A 20,528-nucleotide genomic window follows, 5' to 3' on the forward strand; every position below is an offset into this window, starting at 1 on the left:
CATGTACCTATGTATTGACTTCAGTATCCCCATACTTATAACCAATGAGATGTGGTTATCTTGTCAAACAACATACTAGTCTATCTATGTATTATTATTGTCCTATATAATAATACTCGACTAGGGACCTTTAAGAATATGATATATTATATAATCTCAAGTTCAAGTCATGTACTTAAACTATACAATTTGTATCATGATTCTAAGGACATTTATTATGCTAACAAAATATCGCAGTAATTAAGGTCATAATAAATACATTTATTGAATGATCAACTGACATAAAGATAAAAGAATAATGTATTGCCTCTAGGGCACCTACACTAACAATCTCCCACTTGCACTAGAGCCAATCACCCATATATCTAATACCCATGGAACTAGTGTGACCATCGTGCTTCTGCTGCGACAAGCCTTTGGTCAGTGGGTCTGCAATGTTATCATTTGTGTGCACTTTACATATGTGTATATCACCCCTTTCATTAATCTCTCGAATAAGGTGAAATCTCCTGAGTATATGTTTAGCCCGGGAGTGTGATCTAGGTTCTTTAGCCTGTGCAATGGCTCCATTATTATCGCAGTATAGATCAATGGGATCTGCGATCGATGGAACCACTCCCAAAACAGAAATGAACTTTCGAATCCAAACGGCCTCCTTAGCTGCTTCACAAGCTGCAATGTACTCAGCCTCCATTGTAGAATCAGCTACTGTTTCTTGCTTTGAACTCTTCCAGCTTACAGCACCTCCGTTTAGACAAAACACAAAACCAGACTGTGATACAGTATCATCTCTGTCTGTTTGGAAACTTGCATCGGTGTAACCTTTTACAACGAGTTTCTCTTCTCCTCCATACACCAAGAATGAATCTTTAGTTCTTTTCAGGTACTTAAGAATATTCTTAACTGCCGTCCAGTGACCTTCACCCGGATTAGACTGGTATCTGCTCGTCATGCTCAAAGCATACGAGACATCTGGGCGAGTACATACCATTGCATACATGATAGATCCAATTGCTGAAGCATATGGAACTTTATTCATGTGGTCCTTCTCATCCAATGATTTCGGACATTGGTCCTTAGAGATCGTTATCCCTTGAGACACAGGGACATATCCCCTTTTTGCATTTTGCATTCCAAAACGATGCAAAACCTTATCAATGTATGTGCTCTGACTTAGACCGATCATCCTTCTAGATCTTTCTCTATAGATCCTCATTCCTAGAATGTAGGATGCCTCTCCTAAGTCTTTAATGGAGAAATTGCTCCCTAACCACGTCTTAACAGCCTTTAGAGAAGGTATGTCATTCCCCATTAGTAGTATATCATCAACATATAGTACTATGAATGCCACATAGCTCCCATTAACCTTCTTGTAAACACACGGTTCATCTTCGTTTTGAACAAAGCCATACTCTATGACTATTTCATCAAAACGGATATTCCATCTCCTAGAGGATTGCTTCAATCCATAAATGGATCGACGCAATTTACATACCTTGCCAGCATTCCTTGGATCGACAAAACCCTCAGGTTGTGTCATGTACACATCCTCTTCAAGGCTTCCATTAAGGAAGGCTGTTTTGACATCCATTTGCCAGATTTCATAATCATGGAATGCTGCAATGGCAAGTAAAATCCTTATAGACTTGACCATAGCCACTGGTGAGAAAGTTTCATCATAGTCAATACCATGAATTTGTTTGAAACCTTTTGCAACCAGCCTAGCTTTATAGGTCTGAACATTTCCATCCATGCCCTTTTTCTTTTTAAAAACCCATTTGCACCCTATGGGTTTTACCCCTTCAGGTGGATCAACCAAAGTCCATACTTGGTTTTCGTACATGGAATCTATCTCGGATTTCATGGCTTCAAGCCATCTCTTAGAGTCTGGACTGTTCATAGCATCTTGGTATGTGAGAGGCTCATCTTCATCTATGAGCATCAAATCACCACACTGAGTCATGAGAAATCCATATCTCTCTGGCTCATGGCGAAATCTACCAGATCTACGAACAACCTGTGTTTGTTGAGCATTATCATTATTCTGCTCTTGTTCCACTTCAGGTTCAATGCTATTTTGCGGTTCTCGATCTTCATCGAGATCTATAGTTCTCCCACTGTTTCTTTTGGAAACAAAATTTCTTTCCATGAAGACAGCATCTCGAGCAATAAACACTTTCTGCTCAGAAGGACTATAAAAATAATACGCCTTTGTTTCATTAGGGTATCCTACAAAAATGCACTCTTCGGATTTAGGTCCAAGCTTGTCAGATTCTTGACGTTTCACAAATGCCTTACATCCCCAAACTTTCATAAAGTTCATGCCTGACCGTTTCTCTTTCCATATCTCATATGGAGTCTTTTGAACCTTCTTAGTAGGAACACGGTTAAGTGTGAAAGCCGCTGTTTCTAGAGCGTAACCCCAGAAACTAATTGGAAGATCTGCATGACTCATCATCGATCGCACCATGTCCAACAAGGTGCGATTTCTCCTCTCTGAAACTCCATTCCATTGAGGTGTTCCTGGCGGAGTGAGTTGCGATACAATACCACACTCTTTCAAATACTCTCTAAATTCGGTGCTTAAGTATTCACCCCCACGATCGGATCGTAAGATCTTAATACTTGCATCTCCGCCAATTTGCTTCTCTACTTCAACCTTGTATTCTTTAAATTTTTCAAAAGAATCGGATTTGTTCTTCATAAGATATACATATCCATATCTACTGAAATCATCAGTAAATGTTATGAAGTAGTAGTAGCCTCCTCTAGCCATTACACGCATTGGGCCACATACATCACTATGTATTAGCTCCAGACGTTTAGTGGCCCTTTGACCCTTACCAGTGAAAGGGGCTTTAGTCATCTTACCAAGCAAACAAGATTCGCATTCTTGGTATGATTCAAAATCAAACTTATCCAAGTATCCATCCTTATGTAATTTGGATATGCGTTTCTCATTTATGTGGCCTAGACGACAATGCCAGAGGTATGTTTGATTTGAGTCATTTATTTTAAGTCGTTTGTTTTCTATATTACAGACAGGGTTATCTAAATCAAGAACATATAAACCATTAAATAAACGCGCAACACCATAGGTTAAATCATTCAAAGCAAAAGAGCAACTGTTGTTCTTTATTGTAAACGAAAAACCTTTCTTGTCCAAACAAGAAACAGAAATAATGTTTCTGCGAATCGCAGGCACGTAAAAACAGTCTTCTAGTTCTAAAACAAGCCCAGAGGGCATAGATAAATAATAAGTCCCTACAGCTAAAGCAGCAACTTTTGCTCCATTGCCTACTCTTAGGTCCACTTCTCCCTTAGCCAGAGTTCTACTTCTCTGCAGGCCCTGCACATTTATACAAATGTGAGAAGCACATCCAGTATCAAATACCCAGGATGTAGAAATAGACAAATTGACTTCTATAACATAAATACCTGATCCAGAAATCTGAACTGCTTTCTTTTTCTTCAGATCCTCCAAGTAAATTGGACAGTTTCTCTTCCAGTGACCATCTTTCTTACAGTAGTGACATTCACCCTTGGCCACACCACCTTTAGGCTTTAAAGCCTGTTTGGGACCTGACTTTGGCTTGGTTGTAGAATCAGATCCAATCTTCTTCTTACCCTTCCATTTTCCCTTCCCTTTGGCCTTACCTTTATTTCCCACCATCAGTATGGGAGCAGGTTCAGCTGTCTTCATGTTGGTCTCATATGTTCTCAACATATGCAACAATTCAGTAGGTGTTTTGTCAAATTCATTCATATTGTAGTTCACAACAAACTGAGTGAATTTGTTGTTCAAAGAATTCATGATTAGGTCAATACCAGTTTCCGGACCAATCGGGAAACCCAAAGTTTCAAGGTACTCAATGTAACCAATCATCTTCAGAACATGTGGGCCAACTGGTTCACTCGCCCCTTGTTTGCAATTAAAAAGTGACTTACTCGTGTTGAACCTTTCTTGACGAGTTTGGCTTGCAAACATGCTTTGCAAGTGCTCATTGATAGTATATGCATCCATATGCACATGTTGTCTTTGAAGCTCAGCACTCATAGTTGCCAACATAAGACATGCAACATCATTTGCATCATTCTCATCCTTTGTGCGTGCTGCTCGTTCATCAGCAGTAGCACCCTCAGGAAGGGGGCCTGGAGGAGGAATATCAATGACATGAAGCTTGCGCTCCTGCCTGAGGACAATCCTCAAATTCCTCTGCCAGTCTAGGAAGTTGTTTCCTCCTGTCAGCTTGTCCTTCTCAAGGACTGAACGTACGGATAGTGTGTTTGTGTTGTTTGCCATTACTCAGTATCTACAATAATAAAAGCGCAAAATAAACATTAGATTGTCTGAGTTAAAATTTTATGTTCATATGATTATGATATATTCGTAATATATCTCCCACTATTTTTTTTTTTCAAATTAATAGCCCTAACTATTAATTCGGAAAGTATATCCCATAAATCTTTCTAGTGAGCCAAGATCCATATTTCGTCATGTTCTAAGTCAACCACTGGTATCCTTAAAACATGATTATTTAGGTAGACAACAGTTGTCAATTATATCATATATAATTCTTGGATAATTTGGTGAACAACAATTGATCTTATCTATCTAATAGATTTTTAACCAAACTCTATGCTTCTAAGTTCATAATAGTTGAATATAACCGTTTATATTCACCTTATTATGATGACTCAGTTAAGTTAGACCCAATGATACAACGTCCGAATATAACCGTTTATATTCGTCGCTTTTCACCATGATAGATAGGAGTCCCCTGCCACTGACAGCCCTTCCCCTTATCGATCTAGGATTTAATGAGTGTTCATTCATTGGAAAGCATCTGATTAAAACTTAATATTTTTACTTAGGGATTTTAATTTAGAACGATCATGATCCCATCATAAAGAGATTCCCAATTTTTCCTTGAATAAAATACTTCAAATCAATACTCGTCAATGGTTTGATTTCCAGGTAGTGGAGGAGTCACATCGGTCTCGCTTAAAACCCACAGCCTTACAAGTTCTATGAACCCGTTGTTGACAAAATCGCCCCATGTCAGAAATAAAGAAAATTCGTATTTTATTCCGTGTTTCATAAACACGAGAATCTCATGATCGTTTGTTAATTTTAAATCTTTAGTCGTTACAGATTTTATCTTGTTTAAAGGCATGGCATGGGTGATGTATCTAATACATACATACATCATTAATCTAATTAAAACATGCATTTTTCTACTCTACACATACTATTTATACATCATATGAAAAGTACGTAAAGTAAACGTGCAATAGTTATGGCCCAATCCTATGTGATCTTTTCAGGCTAATGAAAAGATCAAGGTCAATCTATGGTGTAAAAATAACTATTACATATGTCTTCTCTATTGCTTCCATTGTCTCCTTGGCCTCCATAGGATGCCTCCTCTTTCCCTTGTCCTTCTAGGATGTTACATTAAGAATTATACTAATGAACTTACAAAAGAACTCGAGTTACATTCGAGATAAAACAACTACAAATAGAAAACGACATGCAAGTCGTATTTATTACAAACCAAAAGAATAAACCATTACAACTAAGGTCTTAAGGCCATAACTATGCACCATGCTCAGTAACCATTAAAGAACATGATAGATCATATAAAGATGACATACTATTTATCACTTATCATGATCCAATCAAGAATAATAAATAAGTAAAGCATATGTCATAAGCACAAATTAAAAACGAAACCCTAACCACGCGGTTCGACCTCCGCGGTGAGGTCGCTGGGGGGGTTCGGGGGGGCAGCGAGCCCCCCGATGGCGGAAATTTTTGCAAAATCAAGTATCAGAATACTAGAAAAACATGTATCAGAATACTATTCCAGAAGCATGTATCAGTATACACACGATCCATATCCCAGTTACCAAAAACGTGTATCAGTATACATATTTTAAGAGATCGCATACATATGAGTTATGGCAGATCTTAAACATACTAGTATCATCATATAGATCATTAACAGATTCATCATATCATTCATATAACATAACTGTTATCATGGCAGACTCATATAACATAACTGTTATCATGGCAGACTCATCACACATGCATACTTGTAAAAATACAGTAAACACGTAACCAAATCAGCCCCTTATACACGTAGCTCTGATACCATTGTTGGGTTCCGAAGGCATAAAACGCAGCGGATAAACGTAAATAAAACAAAAATTCGAAACCCAAAAACAGGATCCATGTATAATTATGGGCAGATTATGGAGATAACGAATCATACCTTTCAAGAGATTAACTTTTACGAACTCAACGGAGATCCTAGCTATCACGCTTTGTGTCTACCTCTCGGAGAAACACCTCTATGGTATCCACACGAGCACCTTCAAGAACGTCTCACGAACTTGACTACGGAATGGATGTACTAGCCTCCTTCTTGACGATCTGAATTGCCTCTGCCTCTCTTTGCTGCTAGGGTTTTTCTTAAAAAACGTTCAAGCCTCTTTAACCTCTCATTATCTATTTATAATGACTGATTAAAAAGGCCCATAATAGCAAAGCCCAACCCTAGTAGGTATTGGATTAAATAATAAAAACGAATTTCTATTATTTAATTAATAACTAAGTCATACTTAATTATTATGGGCAAAAACATTCCTTTTAATTCGAATTTATATTATCTCAATTAAGTCTTACTTAATTATAATAAAATTCAAATAATCATCAATTAATTTAAATCCATAATTTAAATTAACTATTCCATTAAGTGCTCTATTTGTGCGACCCTATAGGCTATTATTTAATTGGCAATAATTTTATTCTCTAATAAAATTATAAACAATGAGCGGTATCTAGTAATACATCATTGTTACCCAATTAAACAATAATTAAATCGTGATTAGATAAAACCTTTCGTGATTAATGTTTTTCCGTGTAATATAATCCTTTTAACCATACATATTATAGATTAAACTCGAGGCATGTATTTAGTCATCCTCTTCAACATTTAATCTGGGTTTACTTGATGCATGAGTAGATTATTGAAACAAATCATTATTTGAGCATGGCCATGCTTTTATAATCTCACTCAATCAAGAGGCCAATAATATCTCTCCTAATTATAGGAGGGTTAAATCCTTTATCTATCATTCATATTTCTCATACGACTCATGATATACCCGATGTCCACTTTTATCATCACCCGATCAAAAGTAACTTTTAATGTAGTCAAAGTATATTAATCCTCGTATAGAAATATAATGATTTCAAGTCAAAGGATCGTTACACCATTATCACTGTGAGTCTTTCTTATGACTTTATTAAACATGAAGAATCTCACTGTGGGTCTGTCCAGTACCATGTACTCTCACATGTACCTATGTATTGACTTCAGTATCCCCATACTTATAACCAATGAGATGTGGTTATCTTGTCAAACAACATACTAGTCTATCTATGTATTATTATTGTCCTATATAATAATACTCGACTAGGGACCTTTAAGAATATGATATATTATATAATCTCAAGTTCAAGTCATGTACTTAAACTATACAATTTGTATCATGATTCTAAGGACATTTATTATGCTAACAAAATATCGCAGTAATTAAGGTCATAATAAATACATTTATTGAATGATCAACTGACATAAAGATAAAAGAATAATGTATTGCCTCTAGGGCACCTACACTAACAATATGCTGGAAAATATAAAGCAATTAATCATGTTCAACAAATATTCAAACACATATTTAAGATCAACTAAAGTAACATGCACAAGTTAAACATCAAACCTAGTTACCAGAAAATAATCTAGTGAACTAGTAAAGCATTATTTATGTGTGATGATATCATACTTGTGCGAGTGTTAAACATTTAAACACTATGATCTTATCATGCATTGAATATTGAGAGCAAAATATTGCAGTGGTTCAAGAAATTGAAACCTGAGATATGTGAGTTGGATCATCTTCAGAGATTGCTATAAAAGCAAGATATTCACGATTCTCGTCATCTGATCCATCCCAACTCTTTCCCGTGCACTAAGTTTTGACTGGCTGCTTCCCTAAGAAAACATTCCACCTTTGTCTCAACTCATCAACTGAATTTTTACTCATCCTTGTTTTTCAAACTTCTTGTTCTGTTGCAGCAAAACCCCTGATAGTTACTTGACACATATGTCTTGTCATAACTGTAGCTATCAAATCTTGTTTTTGTCCTAATCTCAGTCTTGTAATCACCTCTTGAACTGAATCTGTAAAAGTTTCTGCTTCTGAATAGATAGGCTTGATCCTTGGGTATAGCTTAAGTATTCCTTGTGAATCTGATACGACCAAACTTTCCTGACATGTGAAACACTGCCCTGACGTCCAGTCCCTCAAGTACTTCTACCTGAGCTTCTTCTAATTCAACTATCAGTGACTCCTACATTATGTCCTGAGGTTCCAATTTTAATGCATGTAACTGAGATATTTGTTTGTCCCCATTATTCTCCCTGACCTCCACAATTCCTTCCTGTTTGATCTCATTGATTCCCGGATAAATGTAGCATTGGTACAAATCACTATGTGACTGTATAATCTGGAACCATAGAGTTGTCTTAAAATCTCCGAGAAAAATTGTACCCGTAGAAATTTCATTCAATTCTTGCGTCTGAAAACCCAGTGGTATCCTATGGAGTAAGCCTTTGAGAAAGTTCCACAATTTTCTTTTGTAGGTCTTGAAATCAGTTCCACTTAGAGTAAGATTAAATTTCTCTAAATTTTTCATCTGAATACCACATGGTCATCGTTTTCTTCGAAAGATTAAAATCCACTTTAAAAGCCCGGAGGAATCCTAAGTGTACCAATCCTTGAGTACCCTTAATTTAATATTTTAGAGAAATTTAAATTTTCAGTATTTTTAATTTTCTTAAAAAATAAATTGATCAAAAATAAATATTTATGTAAAATCTAATTTTCAAGAATTTTGAATTTTCCTAAAAATTAAATAAAACATAAATTATTATTTAAGAAAAAATTAAATTTATGAATTTTAAACTTTATGGAAAATTAAATAAATCATAAATAATTAATTAAGGGGTTACAACACTCTATGGAGACTAGGTAGCTTTCCTCCTGTGGTGACTCCCTGAGTTTTGTGGCGATTACAACAAACAAAAGGCTTGAATTATGCCTTAGAGAAAAAGAACTGTTTTGTGGCGACACCTGTGTGTGGCGATCAAGAATACAGGATGTCCCAAGGCTACCTATGGCGACTACTGCGTTAATAGAGTACAACTCTTGGTTAACCAAATCTTTGAGGCTGCCAGATTTCCTAACCAAAACAATAAATTATATTTTGGCGCGTCTGCTGGACTGCTCTTCCCTTAAGTTTTAGGTGAGTGATGCGCGCACTTGCGCGTGGAAGGCAACATACTAGTAGTACAACAATTGGCAACGCGCGTGTGTTGCAGGCGTTGTTTCTTTTATTTACATTTCGCGCATGTACACAGAGCTGCTAGACTTGTACTTGAGCAAACAGAATGAACTTACAAAGGTAGCCAATATAAACAACAAACTGGAGGTGATCAATTGGCAGCCTAAATAACTAAAAAGAACCGAAATATTAATTTAAATTAAAAAATTTATTCACTAAAATTTAAATAATAAATTTATTTAAGTAAAATTTATAAAATAAATTTATTTAAATTAAGTTCATAAAATAAACTTATTAAAGTTTAAATAATAAACTTATTTAAATTAAATTTATAAAATAAATTTACTAAATCAAATTTACAAAATAAATTTATGTAAATTCAAATTAATAAGATAAATTAATTTAAGAATCCTGATTCGTGTATCAATCAGTCTGCTCTGATACCAATTGTTAGGTCCCGAATTATCGTAGAAGGGGTGGTTGAATACGATAATCACTAAATTAAAAATTCTTTCGAATCTTTAGCGGATAAAATATTTAGTGCTCGGTTAGTGGTTTCGTGTTCTTGAGAGGAATAGTGTTTGGAACGATAAAAAACGAGGAACACAAGATATTCGGGGAAATATATATTCGTATATAAATCCTCGAGGGTGTTGCTACGCTCCGGTAAATAAATTAACCGGCTACAATCTAAGAACAACAAAATTCCTAGCTACTACAAAGATTTACAAATCAAATCATATACAATAATCTAACTTTTATTTGTACTAGGATTTAATTACTGTATAACGATTATAATGCCCCTAAGAATATACAAGAATTAAATCGGGCATTATAACGTTACTCCGGTGAGAAGTTAAATGGATATTCAAGGTGTCGGAGCTTCTCTGTAAATCTCCGCTTCTTGTTTTTATCAGCTCTCTTTTTGTTGGAGAAGAAGATAAAACAGAACTTACTAGATCTGCTGCAAAGTGTAGACTTTATCAATAAATTGTGTGGCTGAGAATTCTTTGGCGACAACCTTTCTATGGCGACAAGGAGAACAGGAGGGAGTATCTATGCCTGTGGCGACATGAGTGTACTAGTATATATATATGTGTAAACCAAAACAAACTCACTAACTCATGTGTGGCGACAAGGATGGACTACTACATATATCAAGTACATGTTAATGTACTTAACTTTTATAAACAAAACTAAAACTACCATCTGTGGCGACATTATATCACCTGTGGTTCCTTTTTTTCTTTTATTGATTTGATTTTCTTTTTTCTTTTTCTTTTTGTTTCTTTTTCTTTTTGTTTTCTTTTCTTTTTGTTTTCTTTTCTTTTTCCCTTTCTTTTTTTTGTTTCTTTTCTTTTTAAGTTTAAATTGTAATTAAATTAATTTATAAAATAAACTTAAATATAACTTATATAAATAAACTAATTTAGATTTATAAAAAAAAACTTATTTAAAGTTTATAAGATAAATTATTTTAAGTTTATTAAATAAATTATTTTAAAGTCCATTAAATAATTTATTTAATTTAACCATTAAACTTTGAGTTTCGCCAGTCCCCTGAGTTGTTTAGCTGTATACCCCGCACACTTCTTCTCGTACTTTAACAGATAAACGTTCAATCCAAGTACGTTCCACAACTTAACAATTCTTCTATAAATAATACCCATATTCCTTTCACGAGCTGTTGACGCCTAGTGCAACTAGTCTGGTTCACAGACGACTAACCCCGATTCAGGTCTTCGTATTATAGCCTTAATTACATTGTTAAGCTTGCCTCAACTTTATTGCTTCAGACACTGAGTGTCAATAAACAACTGTACTTTCACTGTAATCCTTTCTGGTACTTTAGACAACATCTTCATTAACCTCTGTCTATACCCTGTCTTCAATTCTTCAGATTCCTACGCTTCGAACACTGTCTATCTTCAAAAATGCCAATACACTGAAATCTTTCGTTAGCACTTGTATACTGAATCTTTAACATTTCTTAAACCCTGAAAGTCTTTAATCTTTGTTCTTCACTGAGGCATGATCATATTAATGAACTTCTTTTAGTGACCTGTAAATAGACTTCAGGCCTTCTTCTAATATTCTGATTCTTTGTATTTGCCTTGTCTTCATTCTTCCTGATTTCTTGTGTAGACATAGTATTATTAACTTGTCATATTCTAGTGTTTTTATCGTGTTGAGTTATCACGTAACTGTTCATACAGCTACGCAATCTCACCAGTAGTACATGCATGACATAGTCACGCTTTCTAATAAAATGCTGACACGGATTGGAAAGTGGTAAGAGAGATAACTAAAATATTGTCTTAAAAATATTGAACTCTTGATTTATCTAAATATCTTTTTTTTGCAAGGGTCTCGGTTCAAGAAGTTACACCAAAAAGGAACTCAATGAGATTTGAGATCTTTGGGAAAAAATTTTTACTGTAGAATGTATTTAATCAGGTACTCACAAAAACTTTAACAGACTATATTATTTTTTATTGTAGATTATTTATAAGTGGTTTTATGTTGCTTAAATTAAATAAACAGATGGCCTAAAAAAAATTTATTTATACTAATCAAATTTAACCGTCAATGGCTAAGGTTCACAATTTTTTGTATATTTATTATGTTGCAGGAATTTGCCACGAATCAAGTTATAGAGCCACGAAACGGTTTATGAAGGGGGGGTGTATTAAAGAAAAAGAGCAAGAATTTTATTAGATTTAGTGTAGGATAACCAAGTACTAGATTGTTAATGTACTTCTTCTAATTGTAATATATTAGTTTTGTCAAATAATGTATTTCCAAATTTAAACAAGAACATAAAAACAAATCTTTTAAAAAAATAATCAAATTTCAGATGAGTTTGTGTTATGATTTCTTAGTGGTGTTTGTTAATATTTTTTGTAAGCAGGTTAATTAGTACTAACAAAATAGGGTAGAAAAATTATTTTTTGAATTTAGGCGTCGGTTTATCACATGTCTGACACAAAAATAAAGGGTTTTATGCGACAGTTTTTTCAATAACCGAGACTACACCATATGCAACGACATTTCTCTGACCGATGCTAAAAAATAACACTATATGCAGCGGAATTTTTCAAAACCGACGCTACAAACCTATACTTAATGGCACGGGTTTTCTAAACGCCGACGCTAAAACATAATTTTGGCGTTGATTTAGTATATTAATGTGTCGGTTGTCATCCGACACCTATGAAATATTAGCGTCGCCCTATTAACCGACGTTACAGGACTATACCTATAGCGTCACCAACATAGACTACGCCCAATAACCGACGCCTTAAGCCTATTTTGACCGACACCTAAAGCCCATTATGTACTAGTGACACCTAGAAGACTATTTATAATTAAGTTATATTACAAGAAAAATGGTCTTTTTTCTAACAAGGAAATCAAATCACAAAAACCTGGTATAAAATAGTAGGACATAATTTGGTAGAAATTGTTACAAGTGCGGCTCAGGTTTTGTACACGCATGCACCAAAATCTACAAATATTGGTAATAAACTCAAAATCTACCCATTTTGGTAGGTTTTGACCAAAATTTGATACTGAAATGGTCCCAATAACCCCATCATCAACCCTCACATATTTTAATTATTAATTTTTTTCAAAAAAAGGAATAATGTCATTATTTCGAGACTATTTCCTACCAAATTTGGTGGGAAATTAGTTCGTACAAATATTGGTAGGTTTTAATAGAATTTTATATTAACATTGCCCCACCGTTCACATTATCAGTCCACATATTATTAAAAATAAAAAAAAAATCGAAGCATTAAAAATAGTTATAATTCAGGGTCTTTTCCTACCGATCACTACGCCATAGATTGGATACTGCAACACCAAGAAACCGTAACTAAAGGCCAAAAAAGCGTTGCTAAAGGCCAAAAAAAGGCTATGGCGACTCTTTTTCGGGGTTGCAATTTTAAGCGTTGTAATAGAGTTTTTTGCAACCCTGGTGATACCCTGTTGCAACCCTTAGTTATCCGTTACAGAAACGTGCTATTGCAACACCAATGGGATTACAATAGGTCTTGAAAAGTGTTATAGTTGAAAAGTGTTATAGTAGGGTTTGGGCTATCAGTACAATATTTGTGGGCCTCACAATGGGGCCCACATGTGGGGTATCGATGCAACCTTTTTGCAACGCTTTTTAGTATTTTTTGCAACGCTTTTTAGTGTTTTTAGCAACATTTTTTAATGATTATTAGCAACACTATAATGACCTATTGCAACGCTTTTACAAAAAAAATGCTAGTAACTATTTGTAAATTAACATGCCCATAAATAAGACCATTGTCTTAAAACCAACACAATCCACAAACCATAAACATCAGTCCACCAACCACAACATAAGCATGTAAAGCTGTATCATAAGGTATATTAGAAAGATGAATTTATAGCAACAGACAAAAGTAGTTTCTTTGAAAAAAGAATGAAACTAAACAAAATTTTAAATATCAGAATACATGATACACTTGAACAGTGTAGCATCTTTTTAACCAATAAAAAAAATTCATGCTATAAATTACCTGCACTACAATTTCAGTGGCTTCCACTGCATATACCTGGTAAATATTTCATGCAAGAAATATATTATTTATGTAGATATGGCTAAAACTGGTTTTTCTCAGATACGTTAGATTATTGCGTCCCAACTTCGAAAGGAAGAGGAGCTAATGATGACGAATACTCATGCTTAGACGCTGCAACATCTGAGCAGATGCCAGCAATATCGAGTTGAAATATGTTGACTTCCTTCAGTCGCTTCTCTTGCCAACCCAAAATCAGAAACCTTAGGAGTGAAGTCATCTTCAAGTAAAACGTTGTTGGCTTTGAAATCACGATGGATCACGCGAGGGTTAGAATCTTCATGAAGATAAGCCAATCTTCTGGCCGCACCAAAAGCAATTTTCATTCGTGCATCCCAGTCAAGAGGCCCTTTTCGTTTGTCTACACCTGCAGACAACATCATATTTCTTTTAAAATAGTCGGATCAAATGCAATCACTAGAAGCTTAATATACCACCTATATATATCAATGGTGTAAGAAAGTAAATGAACCGACTCAAAAATTATTCTTTTCTGCTTTACTTCTGTGAGTATATGGGGAAGAGGGATTATTTTAGATAACATGCCAGTAATTAAAGAATCAGTAGAAGTCAGACATAATAACTACTAACTTGTTAAATAATTTATAACTCTCATTAATTTTCTACATTCATGTATATTTAAACCAGGTCTTAATCTCATTAATGGAGGGAGGGTGAATGTGCGCTGCTAATTTCTACTCGTATGAGCCAGAAACATATTCCATTCTTTCCTCACTCCTTCATTCTTCAGTTTTCTTCATGGTTGTTCATTCCATTCTCATCCTATTTCATTCTTCTGAACAGGCGAAGCATAAGGCTAGGTCCATTCTTTATCAGGTGTTTTTAAAAATACTAGTTTAGTTATTAGCAATGAAAACCGAGCAGTGTGCTTACTTAGTGCTTGTGTGTAATTTGTATTGTTTACATAACAGCAAACAACTCAGCTGATATGGTATATAATGAACCATAATAATATTTGTAAATCAATACTTTCTGGGCAAAGGGTAGATATATTTTAAAATCATTGAGCTCACATCGAGTTAGTAGAATGAGCAGAAACCAATTTATTTGTTACACAATACAAGTGCAGGGTACAATAAATACAGGGCAGATGGAACTAAACAACTTAAAAAAGGAAATAAAATCAACACATAGTAGTGCAAAACAGTTAACAGAAGAAGTTGTGCTTACTCAAAGGATGATGGAAGTCACGTTAATCCACTAAAAGGACACAAGTGAACTCCAAACGACTGCAGAAAATGATCAACAAAAAGAAATTCAGGTCATTAAGATTTTTTTAATAAAATCTACAATAATATTCTACAAAATTTGAAAGGAGACATTAATTGCCTAACAGACTTGCTGCAGAGCGGAGCGCTAAATAGAAAGATTAGCAAAAGCCTTAACACAATCATCAAAACATAAAAGAACAATTGTCTAAGTGTGTACACTCGGTCGTTACTTAACACTAACTAAATTATAAATCAAACATCAATATTAATGTCCAGCTACCAACAACAAATGCTAAGTTAAAATCCAATAATTCTGTTAAAAATATAAAAAATGCATAAACATAAATCAACAAAACAGGCAGTAATCATTTCAACACATACTGTCCCAAATACAAACTACAATTACAATATAAATTTCTCTATAGACCCTGTCCTATAAAAAGCCTAAGTTGTGCAGTTAACTATTTGTATGTATGTGTTTGCTAAATGTGTACAGGGTTAGCAAGACGATGAGAAAACATAGTATGAGATTCAAACCTGGCGGATTATCATTATAATATAGTAGTTTATAAATGTATGTTTTTGTAATGTATTAAGCTCTGAAATGCAAATGAGAAATTCTTGAAGTCTTAAGCGGTTTAACCAATTATAGATAAAGACGCAGAGTTAAATCTTAATGTTCCGCATCCAAGGTAAATCACTTACAATTTTGTTATCCTGGCAGAATCAGAACTAAGGTTGTTGCATCTCAGACCTTCCCAAACAAAGTATTCTGGTTCACATGGATCTCCTTGCCAGCTGTCTCTTGTCACTCCATACTTAGACTTAGTGTTAAGCATGGCAGCAACTATACACAAAGATGAATACATAGACGTTATCAGAATACCCGGTGATAGTCATTTTACAATCAAATGTAGAAGCCTGACTCGGTTGAAGCCCTTAAGTTGACTCACTGAGTTTCATGGCCGAGTTTTGATGCAGCCACCATTGATTTGAGCTTGATCTTCGTGAGGAGAGCAAGGAATCGTCTTTTACTCGCCTGGAATCGTCACCGGAGATGATGAATCTCCATTAATAAACTGAAGAGTTTCAGGATTATTGAGTTATGTATATGAATCGAGAAAGAAAAGCAGGAAGAATAAGAATTCATGATCGATTTGTATCAACAAACAAGGATTTGGCCTGAACTTTTGAATAAAAATTAGGGTTTCAGTCGGGTTTGGAAAAGGGGATCAAAACACCGGTATTATTCTTTCTAATGTCCTACCAAAACACTATCAGGTTTTTGTTAAAGTTACAAGCGGCAATTTTGCCGCACCTTTTCGGGATTTTTTTTAATATAAATATTTATTTTGATATTAAAATTATTAATTACTTTTATAAATTTTATTATTTAAAATTTAAATTTTAAATTATAGAATACTTTATAAATCCTATCATAAATCATCCTTTAACGAATCATTAAATTTTAGTGATCAAAATTAAATATTTTCTTTATTAAAAAGGTATTTGCAGAATAAGAGAGTCAATAAAAGACGTTATTTTGAAAAGAGGGTGAGTATCAGCAGGAAAACTACTTTTGAACATATATCATTACACAAAATAATATAATTTCTTAAATAGTCTTTTCATACTGTTGATTATTATGACTAAGTATTATTGCTCACTCTTGTTTTCTTTTAGATGTCACGACACAACAGATAACCAGTATACCGGTGAAGGACTTAGTCACTTGCAATCGTGGGGAGAATCCCTTGCAGTTTTGTCTCGGGAAGGCCAGAGCATTTAGATAGATTTCGGATACTGTAGGATTATTGTAACTTCATGTAGAGGTTACGAATAATAGTTTGAGATCTTGTAAAGTACATTTGAGTTGTAATAAAAGAAGTTATATTTTGTGCATCGTTTCTAAGACTATAACTTGTGTGTGTGAGATTGGGGGTCTGTAATGTGAATTGTTGGATTATAAAAGTAATACAGGTTTTAGATGATTGGATGATTGCGTGACGACCCAGATTCCCGACCCTGGATTTGGGGGCGTTACAAATTTTATTATGTTTTGATATTTTACTTATATTTTGGTTTTAATAAATTTTAACGGTATTTATGAAAATTTGAATAATTGGAGACGAATCGGTCGCGATAACAATGTTTGATAGTTTACTTACAAAAAAATAAATGTTCAATTTAGAAAAATAAATAAAAAACTTAAAATAATTAAATTATTAATAAAAGATGACGAGAAAAGTGTATTAATAAAAATATTTAAGTGATTAGTAATAATTTACTATTTGTAATTTATACATATATAACTTTATAAAAGTTGAGTTAGTTGGGTTCGGTCTAATCCGATTCGAACAGACAAAAAATTCGGCACAACTCATTTACTCATCGGAATACATTTACATGTTCAAGTTCGATTTATTAAAAAAACAAATCAAATAGAGTTCATTTAAGCAAACAAAGCAAATAGAGTTCATTTAAATGAAGAGATACTCGATTTTGTTCACGAATTGTTCATCCACGGACTTAAAAAAATAAATGAGATGCATAACGAGGAATGCTTTGAATAAAAAGGAATCCACAATAATTCAAAAAAAAAATATGATATGCTTAACTAGGAATGTTCCGAATAAAAAGGAATCCACAATTATTAAAATATTAAACAATCTCATACATAGACATCTCAAGGCCGTCATCCAACATTACAATGGGCGCACACATGATGCGAAACTTCAGGGTTTAACAATTTTGAATACCTACTTCAATAACCTATAAAAAAACTTCAAGCATATTTGATCTGAAACAATTCACCATTGACACTCCATGCACACACCGAAACAAGTAAACCAACATATATTATATTAGGACAGCAATTTTTTTTAGTATATATAGCCACAAAAACATCATAGTTTTCTTATAATTATCACACAATACCAAACTAAGAGCTGAGGGTATTTATGGGGCAGGGGTGGCAGTAGTGGTAGTAGTCTGTGGTGGTGTAAAGTCACCGGGCATTCCACCGGGAATTCCGCCTGACATTCCACCGGGCGTTCCATTCCCGACAGGGCTGGAGAAGAAGGGGAATGGCGGGAAGGCTGGGAAATGAAAACCTGATGGTGGAGCTGAACCATCACCTGCAGGTGGAAATGAACCACCGAATGGAAAACCTGGTGGAAAGAAATTCAGGAGGCGCCGAGACGACGCCGAGGCCGGAGAAATGTTTGCTGAGAATGTGAAAGCTACGAGAATTATTGAAAGGAAAAACAACTTGGAAATGGCCATCTTATTACTTCCTATTGAAGAATGCAAAAAATGAGAGAAAGGTGATGGCTGTTGTTGTGACTATGCATGTATAAATCTTAGGTTTATTTATAGAGAAGTGTAGTAAAAAGGTCTCTCTATGTGGGCGCATGCAAAATTGTAATTCTTTATTGATTCCTGGGATTCTCCAAAAAAAACTATGTATTAATGTTTAAAGCATGAACATTAAGTTATAAGGAAATGGTGTAGCTTAATCAAAGACTGTCAAAAAACATTTATACTATGTTCTTAATAAAATATATATTTTTTACTTATATAATAATCGTATATCTGTCTATATATATATATACACTAGTATATAACCGGTGCGATACGGTTGTTTTTATCTTATATATTATAAAATATAATTTTTAATAGATTACTGTTGTGATTCGAATTTTATACTCCTAATATAATAACTTTACAATGCACCACGTAATTTTTATTATTATATATTGTAAATTATAATTTTAATATATTACTGATAGGATTCGAAAATTATACTTTTTATATAATAATTTTTAAAATTATATCTAGCGGTTCTCATCAATTTGATCTGACGGCTTTGGATTGAGTGATCAACGACCAACAACCATTTTTTTAATATTTCGTCTTAAATATAATATTATATATATATATATACGCTGTCCCAAAAATGGTGCTTGTATTATTTTTAATATTATATAAATTTTTAAATTTAATTTGAAGTAAAAAATAAGTTATGAAACTTATTTACTAAAAATTGTAATAATATGATTTTATAATACTTATTAACATACACATAGATGTATAAGTTAGTGATATTATAGTTTTAAAAATTAATGTAATGATTCAAATTTATATTTTTATTGATATTTATAGGCGTGTTTACGAAAAATTATTATATTTAATTAAAAAATAAATTTTAGCTGAGATTAATAGAATACGAATTGTCATTAGTATTTTAAACGACCAAATCCAACTAACTATATAATATGTTAGTTTAATATGTTTAAACCCGAATCAATGGTAAAATTTTATGTGTCAATGGCAAAAAAATTATGTTAGCTTGAAGCCCATATATCAACCAAATTCAATTAATTATATGTATTATTTTGTTTAATTTTATTTTATCCCGGAGTGACTATTATTTTATTTTAGACCGAATGGATAATATGTATTATTTTATTTAAATTTGATGACATTATATCGATCCCACGAATTTTCTTTCAAATTTTTATTTTGTTATAGTCTATTCCAATAATATAATGTTTCTAGCGAGATGCGATAAATAATATTAATTATTTTACTTTAACCCGATTCTTCAAATCCAACTAACTATATGTAATTTTTTTAATTTCTTATTTAAAATTGAATCAATAATATTATTTTGTTTAGCTCGGCCGGGTGAATTTTATATATTATTTTGTTTAACAAAAATCATTAAACATATTATAATTCTGTTATAAATATTTATCTATTTATGAGATTATTTTATTTAAATATAAACTTTTTGTTTCTTTTTTAATATAATAGTATGCATAGGGCTAGACTCAAATGAGAACTAGTTCCCCCAAAAATTAGTATGTTCTGTAATTATATTTATTTGTTCTGCAAAAAAAATCACTATTTTTTCTTGAATAGTATAAAAAATTCTCTAATAAATTTGAGTTTTACATATAACACTATCTAAATTTTAATAAATAGTGTCATAATTATTGTAAAACACTAAATATAGAAATATAATATATTCTGTGATTTGTGCATAATATATATATATATGTGCATAATATATATATATATATATATATATTGTGTAATAAATTCCTCATATTTGTTTTCTATAGACAAATTTTTGTTTTCTTTAATATGACACATTCATTTTGAATAAGAGATTAAAAAAATATAAGAAAAATGATATATTCTTCCATGTTTTTTCATATTCTTCAATTAAGGTGTTTATAGGTAGATTCTTAAATG

General features: G+C 33.2%; 1 long non-coding RNA gene across 2 annotated transcripts; it reads right to left on the reverse strand.

Annotated features, from left to right (window-relative positions):
* Window positions 1-13,850: 13,850 nt before the first annotated feature.
* LOC141682677 (uncharacterized) lies at window positions 13,851-16,565 on the reverse strand. Of its 2 annotated transcripts, XR_012559905.1 has the most exons (4): window positions 16,220-16,565; window positions 15,972-16,113; window positions 15,226-15,284; window positions 13,851-14,401 (listed from the first exon to the last, which is right to left on the reverse strand). It is a non-coding gene; the product is annotated as an uncharacterized LOC141682677 (long non-coding RNA). The 2 variants fall into 2 exon arrangements; XR_012559904.1 differs by having other exon boundaries at window positions 15,972-16,555.
* Window positions 16,566-20,528: the final 3,963 nt, after the last annotated feature.

This window comes from Apium graveolens, chromosome 9 (genome assembly GCF_009905375.1).
Source record: "Apium graveolens cultivar Ventura chromosome 9, ASM990537v1, whole genome shotgun sequence".
Classification (NCBI taxonomy): domain Eukaryota; kingdom Viridiplantae; phylum Streptophyta; class Magnoliopsida; order Apiales; family Apiaceae; genus Apium; species Apium graveolens.